The sequence below is a fragment of the Myotis nattereri genome (genome assembly GCF_964212035.1).
Source record: "Myotis nattereri genome assembly, chromosome: 19".
Classification (NCBI taxonomy): domain Eukaryota; kingdom Metazoa; phylum Chordata; class Mammalia; order Chiroptera; family Vespertilionidae; genus Myotis; species Myotis nattereri.
In genome coordinates, this window is record NC_138095.1 from 24,213,720 (window position 1) to 24,227,794 (window position 14,075).

The 14,075-nt window shown below is 40.8% G+C and overlaps 1 protein-coding gene and 1 pseudogene across 3 annotated transcripts in view; one reads left to right on the top strand and one right to left on the bottom strand.

The window, feature by feature from the left end:
* Positions 1–14,075, bottom strand: part of TTC28 (tetratricopeptide repeat domain 28) — a 379,945-nt gene that overhangs the window by 163,791 nt on the left and 202,079 nt on the right. The window lies entirely within an intron of this gene.
* On the top strand, positions 10,197–11,062 carry LOC308535356 (small ribosomal subunit protein uS5-like; annotated as a pseudogene). Its single transcript has one exon. The product of its transcript is annotated as a small ribosomal subunit protein uS5-like (transcript).

Below are 14,075 nucleotides of genomic sequence, written 5' to 3' on the forward strand. Positions count from 1 at the left end.
TACTGTGAAAGGTGACAAAACCTGACCAAGAAAAATGCAGTCGTCACAGCAACCCAAGACAGTATGACGGACCAGAGAGACAGTCAAAGAGTGAAAGCAAAAGTCCTTGGCCACGGAAAAGCCCTCTGCAGAGAGGCCGAGGCAGAATTCTTGGGATAGGCAGCAGTCCCATAGAGCTCTGCTGGCTGTGAAAGGCGTATTGATCCCACTGAAGCTTCCTGCCGGTTATTAAATCTCACTCAGGAGATCCAGACAAGACTTATTACAATGCATTCACAGGTGACTGCCACACAGGACTGCACCTTCACACCAGGGGCAAGTTCTTTGTCTTTTCATTGTCCAGAAAAGAAAACAACCTTGCCCTGGCCGGTGTGGCTCAGTGGATAGAGCATCAGCCCTCAGACTGAAGGATCCTGGGTTCGATTCCGGTCAAAGGCATATACCTCGGTTGCAGGCTCGTGACCAATTGATGGGTCTCTCTCTCACATCGATGTTTCTCTCTGTCTCTCCCGCTCTCTTCCCTACAGTCACCTGAACTCAATGCCAATAAAGGACAACACTTTGGATAACCAAAATCCTGCTGCCATATAAATGAAAACAGATTATCAAGACTGTAGGCTTGGTTGGTTACTTCTAAGTATGGTAGAGAACTTGAAAAAGAAAATTATGAACTTAGCACTTTAAATTCCCAGCCTAAAGTCAGGATAAGAAAACAGAAAGCTTCTATGACTGTCCTGAAAGAAGCCCTTATTTTCTGAACCCAGATTTCAGATTATTGGAAACTAATTCTGGCACTGACTATGAAGGAATGGGCCCCTGGAAAAAAGAATGAAGACATATGGGCATATTCTGATGTAACCAAGGACCTCAGACTCCCAAGGGGTTAGTCTTCCTTTGCCTGACAACATATAATGAATAGCCTCTCCTGAAGCAATTGCCTTGAAGAAGATGCTAATCTTCCTTGAGATCTTATTCCACCTCCATCACCTCTCACTGCTTCTAGACTAGGATTTCTCAATTGTGGTACTATTGCCATTTTTGCCTGGCTGACTATTTGTTGTATGGAAATGTCCTGTGCACAGGAGTTGAGAAGCAGAGGGTGACACAAGGATAGAGGAATAAATGTAGAATAGCTTTTCCCCCTAGTCCCTTGAAGCTAGACAGTTCATTCAACAAGTATTTATTGAGTACCTATTTTGTGACAGGCAGTTATAGGCGCTAGAGATACAGAATGCACAACATAAATAGAACTCTTTGCCACATGGAGCTTATATTCCAGTGGTGAGAAAAATAAAATGAAGATATTAATATACATATTTTTTCAGAATTAAAGATGTCCTTGGTTGTTAGACACCCCCAATTTCAGATGTGTTAAATTGTAAAATATATCATGTGTCAAGAAGCAGTAAACATGGCAATAAGTTACACAGCAATAGTTCTGAGGGGAGAACAAAGCAGAGAGGCAGACAGGTAGGTTTGGAGTAGGTTTGAGTAAAAGCCTGGAGGAGATGAGTGAGCTAAGTGGACATCTGGGAGAAGAGCAAACAGAAAGCACAAATGCTCGATAAAGAAGAGCACCATGCAGAATGCTCTCACAGGATGATGTGGAGTCCATTCAGAGAAATCTCTTCCAACCACCACATTTACAGTTACTCTTCACCACCTTTCAACTATACCTAGGGGGAAGATTTTACTGAGAAAGAAGGTATCTCGATTTTCTAATCAAAGGGTAGACAAAGAAGGACTTAATTATGGGGAGGGAAAAGGCTCAACATAAACACACCACCACACATAAATTAGTGAACATATAGATAAGTGCTATTGGATGACTTAATTGATTGCAAAAAAAGATTGTTCTCTTGCTAGCAGGGTATAAAGAAGGAGGATGAAAATCTTCAAAATCTTCAAAAGAGAAACCCAAAGCTCTCCATTTTCTTTCCCCCGAGTACTAAATACATGCTCTGAATTCGAAGCACCTCTGCTTCCAGGGGCTCTGGATACATTATTCAATGTTTTAACTCATGACAAATTACATCTAAATTTCCTCACTCGTGTTCATTTATGGGACATTTTTATCTTGTCATTTTTTTTTTTCATGTACCATGCAAGCAGGAAGAGACCATCCAGCACAACGTACCCTTCAGAAATAAGCTAATGGCACAATTTGGCGTCAATTTCACAGCTCAGTGAAGTGAAAGTGATCTAGCTGCCTGTCCCCACACACCTAGGAGGAGGTCTACTGAGAGTGCCCAGCCTGATGTTGCCCGTGCCATGCCTAAAAGCAAGATAAGTTCAAGTGGAGACATTATGTACGGAGAGAAAGCAGTTATCATTCAGATGCCCTTAGAGCTCGCTGGAGCAGAATGTAGAAAGGGAAAGCGGGCCAGAACTTCATTTTTATGTTGTGGAAAGTTGTTTTTCTGAAGTCATGCTTACATTCACAAATGGCAGGGAACAGTAGCTTCCCTTTGGGGTTTTGATAATGTTCAGAAGCAGAAATTTTCTTTAACAGATGTATGAGAACTGAATAACGATTTTAACAGTTTTCTATGATTCATGAGGGGGAAAAATCATAGTCTTCAACTATACTTAATATAAAACCAAAATTCAGTAGGAAGATTCTGTATCTCCTATTAATCAGAATTAGAGCTATACAAATACTATTTGCTAGCAAATAGTAATGACTTCATTACACCCGTAAGCCACTTCTACAAAGTAGAGAAATACATATTCATGATTTCCCCTGTTTTTACAGATAAGGAAGTGAATCTGGGTGATACAGATAATGTTAAGTCAGAACTTAAACCTTGTTTTTTAGGGGAGAGGGTCAAACTAGATAGCCTCTAAGGCTCTTTTCTGGTCTTTAAACATTCTGTGACTCTTCGAGGAACTAATCTTGCCACCTTCCATATTATACCTTATACCTGCTACTTACTTGTTTCAAGGGTCAGTACTTTATAACCCCAATAGGCCCCAGCCTAGTTGCACGTGGTAATGATCACAGCGATCCAAGTGTTTGGCACTTTATGTGTGTAAAGTATCTCCGTGAATCTCACACCAACCTAACGACATAGGAACCATCCCCATTTTTCACATGAGAAGACGGAGGCTCAAAGGGGTTAAGCCGCCAGCCAATCACAATCCGGGAAGTGGTGAAGTTCAGCTTGCACCTCAGGTCTCAGCCTTCAAAGCTCCTGTTTTTCTCATTGTGCTATGCGGCCTCCTTAAGAAACGACAAGAAGAAAAAAGACCACGTGTGGCGAACTAGTAAAAATAATAAGATAGAATTAAAGGTGAGGATGTGCTATACCTCAATGAGAACAGTTCTTAAACCATTCTGCATACATCCCAGCACCTGGTTAGGAAGAAAATGCATTTCTTGAAAGTGGACAGCACGCAATCACACACTGAAGCAGTGAGAAATTTTATGAGAGCCCTGGCTGAGGACAAGATCTGTCCGACCCTGGGCAGCTATGCCAAATAAAACAGGGAACTGTATAAGATCATCAAGATACCAGGCACTCTTTCTAAGATACTATTTTTCTCTGAAATGCAACCAATAGATGGTGTGGCTACTAGGTGCCTGGGAGGACCACCAGAGACAACACTCACGTAGGAAAACAGATTGTACGGTTTGTGTATCTGGGCTCTTCAATCATGGAAAATTGAAGGAGTCACACTGTCGGCCAGTTCTTCAGCTTGAACTTTCTCATGGTGTGGGTGTGTAAGGCACTGGGATAAGGAATATAATGAGAATCATATGTGACTGGGCCTGAGTAAGGCTCAGAGTTGCTTACAAGGCAGTTCAACTCAGTTCAAGAATCCGAAGTGGTTGCCTCCTCCCTGCTAGACGCACTGGGCTGGGCACATGAAGCTGCTCACACCATGAGAGAGAAACCGTGTTTCCATAGAGTGAGGGAAGAGCTGCCTTGACAGATGACAGCTCACCATTCTCTGAGCACTCAGAGGGAAATGCCACGCCCAGACTGGGGAGGGAGAACTAGGCAAGGCTTTGCTGGAGGGGGTGAGACCTGACCTAGGTCTTACAAAATGAGATGCTTTACTTTGACAAGGAAGGCAGAGAAAGGCCTTGTCAACAAAATGAGCAGAGAAGCAGAGGTCACGGGAAGGCCAAAACTTATCTATGTGCAGAGCGAACAGCAGTTCAGCCTTCTAGAGGTAATCGCAAGGGATGAGGCTGCAGAGAAGACAGAACCCAGTCTTGAATGATTTTGATTCTCATAACTCATTGAAAGGTTTAAGGAAGGTAGACACATAGTCAGATTTGCATTTTAAATACATTCCACTCTATAAGCAGCTAGTTAAATGCTTCTTCTCTGCATATGAACGAGTGAACTGTTAAGAAATAGTATCAGCCAGCACCGGTTTGGCTCGGTGGATAGAGCGTCGGCCTGCGGACTGAGGGGTCCCGGGTTCGATTCCGGTCAAGGGCATGTACCTTGGTTGCGGGCACATCCCCAGTAGGGGGCGTGCAGGAGGCAGCTGATCGATGTTTCTCTCTCATCGATGTTTCTAACTCTCTATCCCTCTCCCTTCCTCTCTGTCAAAAATCAATAAAATATATTAAAAAAAAAAAAAAGAAATAGTATCAGTATACGGTAAGCATTCTAAAAGAACTAAGTCACACTGCTGTGCTGCTTACTTATAGCAGGGCCTGAACGCCAGTCAGTATCAGTAAGTGGCCTATGATAAATGACCCATTCAACTCTGCAGTGAGGCCGGGGACAGAGAGGGGTCTGAAGTGTCCCTAATGGAAACAGCATGTGTTCTTGTATTTGTATTCACTGAACACACCACATGTGGTGCCCACACATGGCTGCAAACTCCAGGAAACCTTAGAGCCCCCATCTATCTCCCTGACAGTTCGCACTGTAGCCAGGCTGGAAACCAGGGGCCAGGCTGGGGGCTGAATTTACTTTAATCTCTACTACTTTCTCAGGCTTCTATACGCCATGGAAAAACGAGAGTTAATTCCAGAGGTACTCTTAAATTATGGGGACATTCGAATTCAAAACAGAACACAATTCTCAACACTGCCAACTACAAAAATATTGTGAAGGTAACCCATATATGCCTTGTTATATGCACTAACCAAATAAAGAGGTAATTTTTTTTTATTCAGTTCAAGAGTGATCCCATTTTTCTGGTTGCAGCTCTGCCCTTCCTAATATACAGCCACTAAGCCACATCGGAGTTTGTTTTCCACTGATGCTCACTTAGGGAGAGAAAAAGGATCCCACCCAAAATGTCTTGTAAACCTCTGAAGCGCCTAACTCATATGGGGCCAAGAATAAAAGTCCACACTTTTATTTCAACTCATAGTTCTCTTGTAAGTATGTTTCCTAACTCTTTCCACGAAGGCTTGATCATTCTCTAGTCTAGCTTCTCTATTTTTCCACATAGTAAGAAAAAACTAAAACTTAAAGCAGTTTGGGGTATGTGGCAAAGGGAGAAAATGCGGAACTATGCAAACTGTTTACTTTTACACCAGTTTTCCCATATAAATAAATACTTCCAACCATAAGTACTGCACATGTTAATTAATACTAGGTAGGCTTTATAAGAATAACATTAATTCCTTAATCCCCCAAATCCTTCCATTTACACTGCATCGTATAATTATTTATATAGCCTAATTATTTATTCCCAGAAGAAACACACAATTAGAAAACAAACCAAGTACCATAACTAGTGAAGGCAGAATAACACAGAGGTTGAGAGCACAGCTTGTGAAATGAGACAAACCCTGGTTTCAAATCCCAACTCCGCCGCTTGGGAGCTCTAACCCTGAGTTTTCTCATTTGCGAAATGAAGACAAGAACAGTGTCTGCCCCACTGGATAGCTTTGAGAATTAAGTAAGTGAATGCATAGAAAGTTTTTACTTCAGTATCTGTACAGATAATGCTCAAAAATTTGTAAGCTCTAATTATCTTATTATCATTACTTCCCATAGGTTAGCAAGGTGACTCACCATCCCTGCAGATGGTAGGAGTAGGTAGAACAAAATCTCCCAAAGGTAATTTTAAAAAATACATCTTTACGATTAATTTTGAATGATACAAGTAGTACATGAAGACATTCTCCTTTGCCAGAGATAATGTAAGTCAAGTCCTGCCTGGAGTCAGAGGCTGGATGAGATAATGTCGTACAGTCTCTAGTGGCCCTAGGAACTGATGAATTTCCCCAGGACAAGGGCAAAAGGGCAGCCCCTCCGCCAGGACTTGTGATGCAACTGGGATTCAGCCAAGCTTCACTTCCCCTGCGGCAGGGTTACATGCCCTCCATGGCTGCCCTGAGCTCTTACCGAGGCTGGCAGGCCTTAATGGTAAACACATTGTCCAGCAAAATGAGAGGATGGATGTGTTTCCAGCTCAGGAAACTTAATAAAAATCCTTTATCTATTTTATTGAAAACTCAGTTCCGAGACATTACCTCAGAGGTCAGGCTGAAGACCAGCCTCTCACTCGCTATTTCATGTTGAGACCAATTCACTATCCTCAGAGCAGCATCTTTGAGGTTTTACACAAGATTAAAATGAGGACTCCCAGCCACTTAATTGTAACACTTCAATTAACACTCAACTAGGAAGTTAATTCTACACATAAGAGAGGTGTCTAATGTAAGTAATGGCAAATCATGGTCCTGGAAGACAAGTCGTGGAGATTCATAAACTATTTTCAAGATTTCAAAAGCCTCTAGGAAACTGTAAACTATGCAGTCTAACTACAGGTCACGTTTCCTTGCTGTGCCTGGAATTTCATCAGCACAGTCCAGTCACGTGATTACTCATACTGATCATTTCAGTGTGAGTGAACTCATTACTATTCAATATTGGGTGTGTTTGAAAGTCCAACTTTCAAAACATGGAGGACTGGAAGATTCACAGATGGAAACCATAACAGGCCCTTTAGTAAGGAGAAGTTTAGAAGCTACTGGTTCAGTGAAAGGGTTGGCCAAATCCCATCCACCACCTATTTTGGGGGGGGGGGAAAGAAAGTTTTATTGGAATATAGCCATACCCATTCATTTATTATCTATGACTGTCTTCACATGCTACCATAGCAGAGGTGTGTCATTACAACTTTCTGGACCCAAAACCCTAAAGTACTAGTATTTACCACCTGACCCTTTACTGAAAAAGTTTGCTAACACCAGGTTTAGAAGAATAGATGGGAATGAGAGAGCTGGACTCCATACCTGACTCACACTGTTAAAATAAATAAAAATATAATATGTGTTCATTACTAACTAAAATGCAAAATGATTCACAAATATATGGCGGCATATGATTAATAATTAATGGAGCAATCTTAACCAATTTATTTAACCTTTTTTGAGCTGTGTACACAGTCTAAGTATGGGACAATAATATTTATCCTAACCAATATTAAAACATGAGAAAATGCATGCTTTGAAATATGAAAAGGGCTATGAGATAGAGTGCTCCATTCCACTATCCATTTAAAAAATTCCCTGATCAAAAACATCTTCTCATTCTCTCTCTCTCTCTCATTATTACATATTCAGTGTTATTAAAACCAAAGTTCATCAGCATTTCTCCTAGACCACCAAAACAAATGGTTATTAGCTGTAAGACATTCTCCACTCAGTTACTCTTTTTTTTTTAAGAGGAGGAAATTAAATTGTACTATATGCAATGAGAACACAACTCAAAGAGGCATAAAATATTCAGAATCATAATATGTGCACATGAGGAAGTTACATGGTAACATGCTACAACTCTTTCCAGAACAGCCCTAGGCCAACATTGGAGTAATTTCATTTCTATCTTTTGCTTCAAATCATTTGATAGAGCAATTCCAACAGATTTTCAACAACTCCTGTCCCATTACCCAGAGTAGCTAGAGACATTGGTTAAGATCAGCTACAACTCCCTCACAAAAACAGAGCTTCAGTATATCACTTGAAAAATAAGATGATGAAGTCTTCAATTATTTAAACATGCCACACATGCGATTTTATATCCCAACTATTAAAATGTACTGAGTTGAGAATGGCTGCAAAATCAAGAAAGGAGGGGAAGAGGCGGATGGTGGTATATGCCTCTCCACAATACTGAAGCCAGGTAGTTAAGCTGTAACTGCCATGATTAAACCCATAAATGCAGATGGTGTTGTCTCATCTTCCTAGAAGCTTATCTAAATGAAAATAGCTGAAACCAGAAAAAAAATTTTCATTTGCAATAAGTTTAATGCTGGAATCTATTTTCCCCTCATTTCATATTGCCAGTTTCATCTCCATGAGCACTGCTGGAGGCTTTTAAAGATGTGGACATTAGGGGAAACGCAGGTTTGTGATCAAAGCCACCAAAGACCTGGCACTATCCTCTAGCAGAGCCTGACTAGAGGGACAGATGTGATGGTAGTTAACTCATCCAACAAGCCCAGATCAATGTTCTGCCCCTCTGCTCCTCCCCAACAGAAGTTATTAGTTACATGGTTCAGCTATTGGTTTTAGAAACACATTGGCTGATTGATCACCAACTGCACTGAAATCATTATACACTATTCTATACCTCATAATAGGTATTCATTAAATATTTAATGCATGAGTAAAAATAAATTTAATAAAACTTTTAAGACTTAGCCCTAGCCGGTTTAGCTCAGTGGACAGAGTGTTGGCCCTCGGACTGAAGGGTCACGGGTTCAATTCCAGTCAAGGGCACATACCTCGGTTGCAGGCTGTATGGCCAATCGATGTGTCTTTTTCACATCGATGTTGCTCTGTCTCTGTCTTTCCCCCTCCCTTCCACTCTCTCTAGAAATCAATGGAAAAATATCCTGGGGTGAGGATTAACAACAACAACAAAAAATTCTAAGATTTAAAAACAAATAGTGTATACAAAGTCTGAGAATACAATTTTAACTTCTATATGAAAGAACAATTTGACAGTAATGATGGCAACTTAACATTTGTGTGGGGTTTTTTTTCCAGTTTGGATTCACAGTCCTAGAGATAACAAAGCAATTGATGTTAGTTCAGCAATACATAGGTATGTCACAAAACTATGAGAAATGGCTGTGTCTCTAAAATATAAGACAAACGCTAGAAAAATCTAGTCCAGACTATTATAGATATTCTCTGATCAAATCACATTTCTAAGAAAAAAAATGTGTTGCATGTTCAATGGATGGAGCACCAAATATGAAAAGACAGCTCAATGGGTTTGCATCATGATTTTTTTAAAAAAAAGAATCAGCTCACCACCTTTATGTATGATGTCTAGAATCCACTAAGAGCAGTTATAATGGAAATGTCAGATGAAACTACTTCACTATTTGCCTTTAAAAGTGTTGTGCTGCATTTTAAAGACACTTAGATATTTGGCATTAAAAACTGTAGTGACAGGGTCACATGATTTCTCTCAAGAGGAAAGCACAAGGAAAGGGGGAATGGGCAGGAGACACTGTCTGGCAGAAGAGAAAGAAAGTCAGTTTTTAGCCCCAGGCCCTCTACCACTGAGGTTTTCCTCTAATCACAACAAATCAACTGTCAATGCATTTATCAGCAAAACGTCTTCCCACGATTCTGGTACTTTCAGTTAATGCTGTGTTCTCTTGGATGAATGCTTCAGAGAAAAGACAAGAACAGATGTGGAAGATGTAATACTTTATTAGGAATCGTAGAGCTTGTGCTTTGTTTAGGGCAATCATGCCCTAAAGCATAATCTCACGGGACATAAACATACCTCTAAACAATTCTTTTTATGAAGCAGGAGTAGAAGTGGAAAATTAGCAGTTGTGATTTTGTATTATAACATCTTGCATTAAAGGGGACAAATTATGGACTAATTCTCCAGGACACCATCCAGTCTCGTTAGCTAAGGAAACAAAAGTTGTGTATTTTACCCATCTGGAAAAGAACAGGGTTAAAAGTTTTCTCATTTCTTTTTTATAAATATGTGATAGGAATCCCAACAAGCCAGACAGCTAAAAGATAAAAGTCTATTTCTTTGGGGCCAGAACTAGAATTATTATTATAGCACTGAGTCTCCAACCTTGCCTTTTATTGTTTTTTGAAAAACAAAAAAGGAATTCATTTTTAACATGATGGATTTGGAAAATAAAAAGTGAAATTATATCAAAATCCTGAAACCAAGTGAACGAGCTTTTCAAAAACAAAACAGAACACTTCCTCTCTGAGGAAGCACCAAATGGCAGATGGCGCAGGTGCTGTGGGAGGGCGTGGAGGTCCCGGGGGCCCTGGAATGGGAGATCGCAGGGGCTTCCGTGGGAGATTCTGCAATGGAGGCCAGGTCGTGGCCAGGTTCTGGCCCAGGCTGAGGCTGCAAAGCTTGCAAGGCAAGGTCCAGGACACGGCATGGATTCCCATCACCAAACTGGGCCATCTGGTCAAGGACATGAAGATCAAGTCCCTGGAGGAGCTCTATCTCTTCTCCCTGCCCATCAAGGAATCTGAGATCATTGACTTTTTCCTGGGGGCATCCCTTAAGGATAAGATTTTGATTATTCCTGTGCAAATGCAGACCCACATTGGCTAGAGACCCAGTCCAAGGCATTTGTCACCATTGGCACTACAATGGACATGTTGGTCTGGGTGTTAAGTGCTCCAAAGAAGTACCATTGCCATCTGAGGGGCCGTCATCCTGGCCAAGCTCTCTATTGTCCCTGTGGGGTGAGGCTGCTGGGGGAACAAGATCAGCAAGCCCAGACTGTCCCTTGCAAGGTGACTGGCCACTGTGGCGCTGTGCTGTGCACCTCATCCCTGCCCCCAGGGGCACTGGCATCGTGTCAGCCTCTGTGCCCATGAAGTTGCTGATAATGGCCAGAATCAACAACTGTTACACCTCGGCCAGGGGCTGCATTGCCACTTCAGGTAACTTCACCAAGGCCACCTCTGATGTCATATCCAAGACCTATAGCTATCTCACTCCCAACCTCTGGAAAAAGACCATGTTCACCAAGTGTCCCTATGAGGAATTCATTGACCTCCTGTGCGAAGACCCACACTAGAGTTTCTGTGCAGAGGACCTGGGCTTCAGCTCTGGCCACCACATAACTTTATACAAGAAAAATAAAGTGAATCAAGCCTGTTTGGTTTTTCTTTAAAACACACACACACACACACACACACACACAGTAAAATCTGTCACTAGAGAAATAACATCCCTCAAATAAAACTGTTCCTTGTCTACCTTGTTTGGCATGACTTGGTGTACTGTAAATACATGCTAAAAGAATGACAGGCCAGTGTTTCCTGGACTCAGGACCAAGCCAGCTTAGACTAAGGGCTCGCTGTTAGGCCACACCAGAGGGCTGCCCTTGTCCTTCCATGTGACACCGGCTGTGACTACAGGAGAGTGCAGCCCAGTAAGATGAGCAATACCACCTCCTCGTATTCCATCATCCTCAGACCTAATTTCCTCCTACCTCCCCTTCCCTCCCCTGGTCCTAGAAAGGAAAATGGCACCACATTCACGGTCCAAGATCATAACATGGCTGTTTCCTCACAGGGACTTCCTAGAGCGGACCCTCCAGCTCTACTGTGCCTCTTCTCCTCCACTCGGGATGGAGTGATAAAAATCTGTGCCTTCTTCCAAGTCTCAGGAATATTACCCTAATAGAGACTCTTGATTTCTCTCAAGGACATTTTAGCTCATTTAACAAACAGTTGTTGAGTTTCTACTATGTGTGAAGCAGCATTCTAGATGCTAGGGGTACAACAGAGAACAAAATACACAAAAATTCTGTTGTCATTGAACAACACTCCAGTAGGAGGAAACAGACAATAAAAACTTAAATAAGGCAACGATGGAGTTAGTATAATGGAAGACATTGTGTGCTATGGAGAAAAAGAGCAGTGAGGGGGATGGAGAATACTGGCAATGGGATCATCGGAGAAGGCCTCACTGAGAAGGCCCAGTGTGCCTGTAGCAGGGAAGGGAGTAGCAAGAAAGGTTAGAGAGAGTCAGGAGCTCAAACCTTGAAGGGTCTGGGAGGCCTCAGGAAGCACCCTGGCTTTGTCTGGGTCCATGAGTCTTTCATTTTCTTCTGTGGTTAATCCCTTCACTCCTCTCACCCAGCCCCCTTCCTCTTCCCCTCTGACAACTGTCAGTCTGTTCTCTGTATCCATTCGTCTATACTATGATGTTGCCAAAGGGAAGAGGTGTGGGGGGAGGTAAAAGAAGGTAAAGGGGGAATAAATGGTGATGGAAAGAGTTGTGTCTCTGGGTGGTAAACACACAATACAATATACAGATGATACATTGCAAAACTGAATACCTGACACCAGTATAATTTTATTTAAAAATGCCACCCCAATAAATTCAATAAAATAATAAATAAATAAATAAATAAATAAATAAATATTTTTAAAAAGAACCCTGGCTTTTATTCTTTGTGAGCTGGGAACCTGTTTCCATGGTTCTGAGCAGCAAAGAGGCATATTCTGTGTTACTATTTTAACTGGATCCTTCTGATAGATGTTAATAGGTTTTCCACATAAGAAGAATTCCAATAAATTTGAGTCACTCTCCCTACTTATATAACCCCTCTATTTAATCCCTTTATGATTAACAAAGCACCTTAGCACATTTAAAACTCTGAGAACTCCTACAGGAAGAAGCCTACTAAGCTTCCTTTTTAGCCCTGGATATCAGGCACTTACTATGCCCATAAAACCCTTTTATTATTGGAACACCTTCTAACATCTTGCAAAATACAGTTAGAGCTCAGTCCAGAAAACACTGGGCTAGATGATCTTTAAGGTCCTTTGAGATCTAATATTCTAAGATTCTGTATCAGAAATATTTTAACAGAAGATTTCTAACTAAACTTATATTACATGGGATCAACAAATTTTGATGTGAAAAACAGATGAAACAGCTTCAGGCTTTAGATTTTTATTCTTTTTCTCTCTTACTATAGTGAAATAATAACAATGAGAAGGAAATCAGTACTTGGAAGCAAAATCAGGGCTAAAATCTCCCTCAGCATACTGTGAGAGGAGGCAAAAGTCAACGTTCACGTCATCGTTCGAGCAGAGAGCCCCCAGTGGCTCTTATTTGTCACATCAGGGTAGTTCCACAGCTTGAACTATTACAACTAATACAACCCTGCAGCCATTTGTATCTGACACAAATGTTTATCTCAGCTACTGACTTTGTAAATTAGATTTTATACAAACAATAGTTCTGAGCCACTAAACCAGAAAAATAGAGTTTTCCACACTGCAGCAAGGCTAAATTAAAGTTACATTTTTCAAAGCAATATATTCATTATCCAATTTGTTTCTTTGATCTTCTCTTATCCATATCAAAGTATTGCAAGTAAGTCTCATATATCCACAATATCTTTTAGTCACTGAAACTTAATATAAACTAATAGCCTATTCCTATAGCTTCATTTTTGATACAAATAACTATGAGATTTTCCTTCTTAAAGTTAAAAGTATGTATAGAATAAAATCAGTCTTAATGAAGAGACCTAGACTAACAGATGTAGGCATAAGAATGCCATTCGCTACGGATTCCAAGGAGTCATATGTTATATACAAATCACTGGTAAGTCCTAAGGCAGGGACTGACCAAACACTAGCCACTATGGAAAACAGTATGAAGGGGCTTCAAAAAATTAAAAATATGGCTACCTTGTTATTCAGCAATTCCACCTCTGGCTATTTATCCAAATAACACAAAAACATTACTTTGAAAAGATATATGCACCCCCTATATTCACTGCAGCATTATTAGAATAGCCATGATAATGGAAACAACCTAATGCCCATTGATAGATGAGTCTCCAGAGAAAGATATGGAATGTACAATGGAATATATGTCGTATAAAAATGAATGAAATCTTCCCATTTCTGACAACATAGATGGACTTTGAGGGTGTTATGCTAAGTAAAATAAGTCAGATAGAGAAAAAAAATACTGTATGATTCCATTTATATGTGGACTTTAAAAACAACAAAAGCAAGCTTATAGATACAAAGAACAGACTGGTTGCCAGAAGTGGGAGGTGGAGGATGAACAAAATAATGCAAACTTCCAATTATAAAATAAATAAGT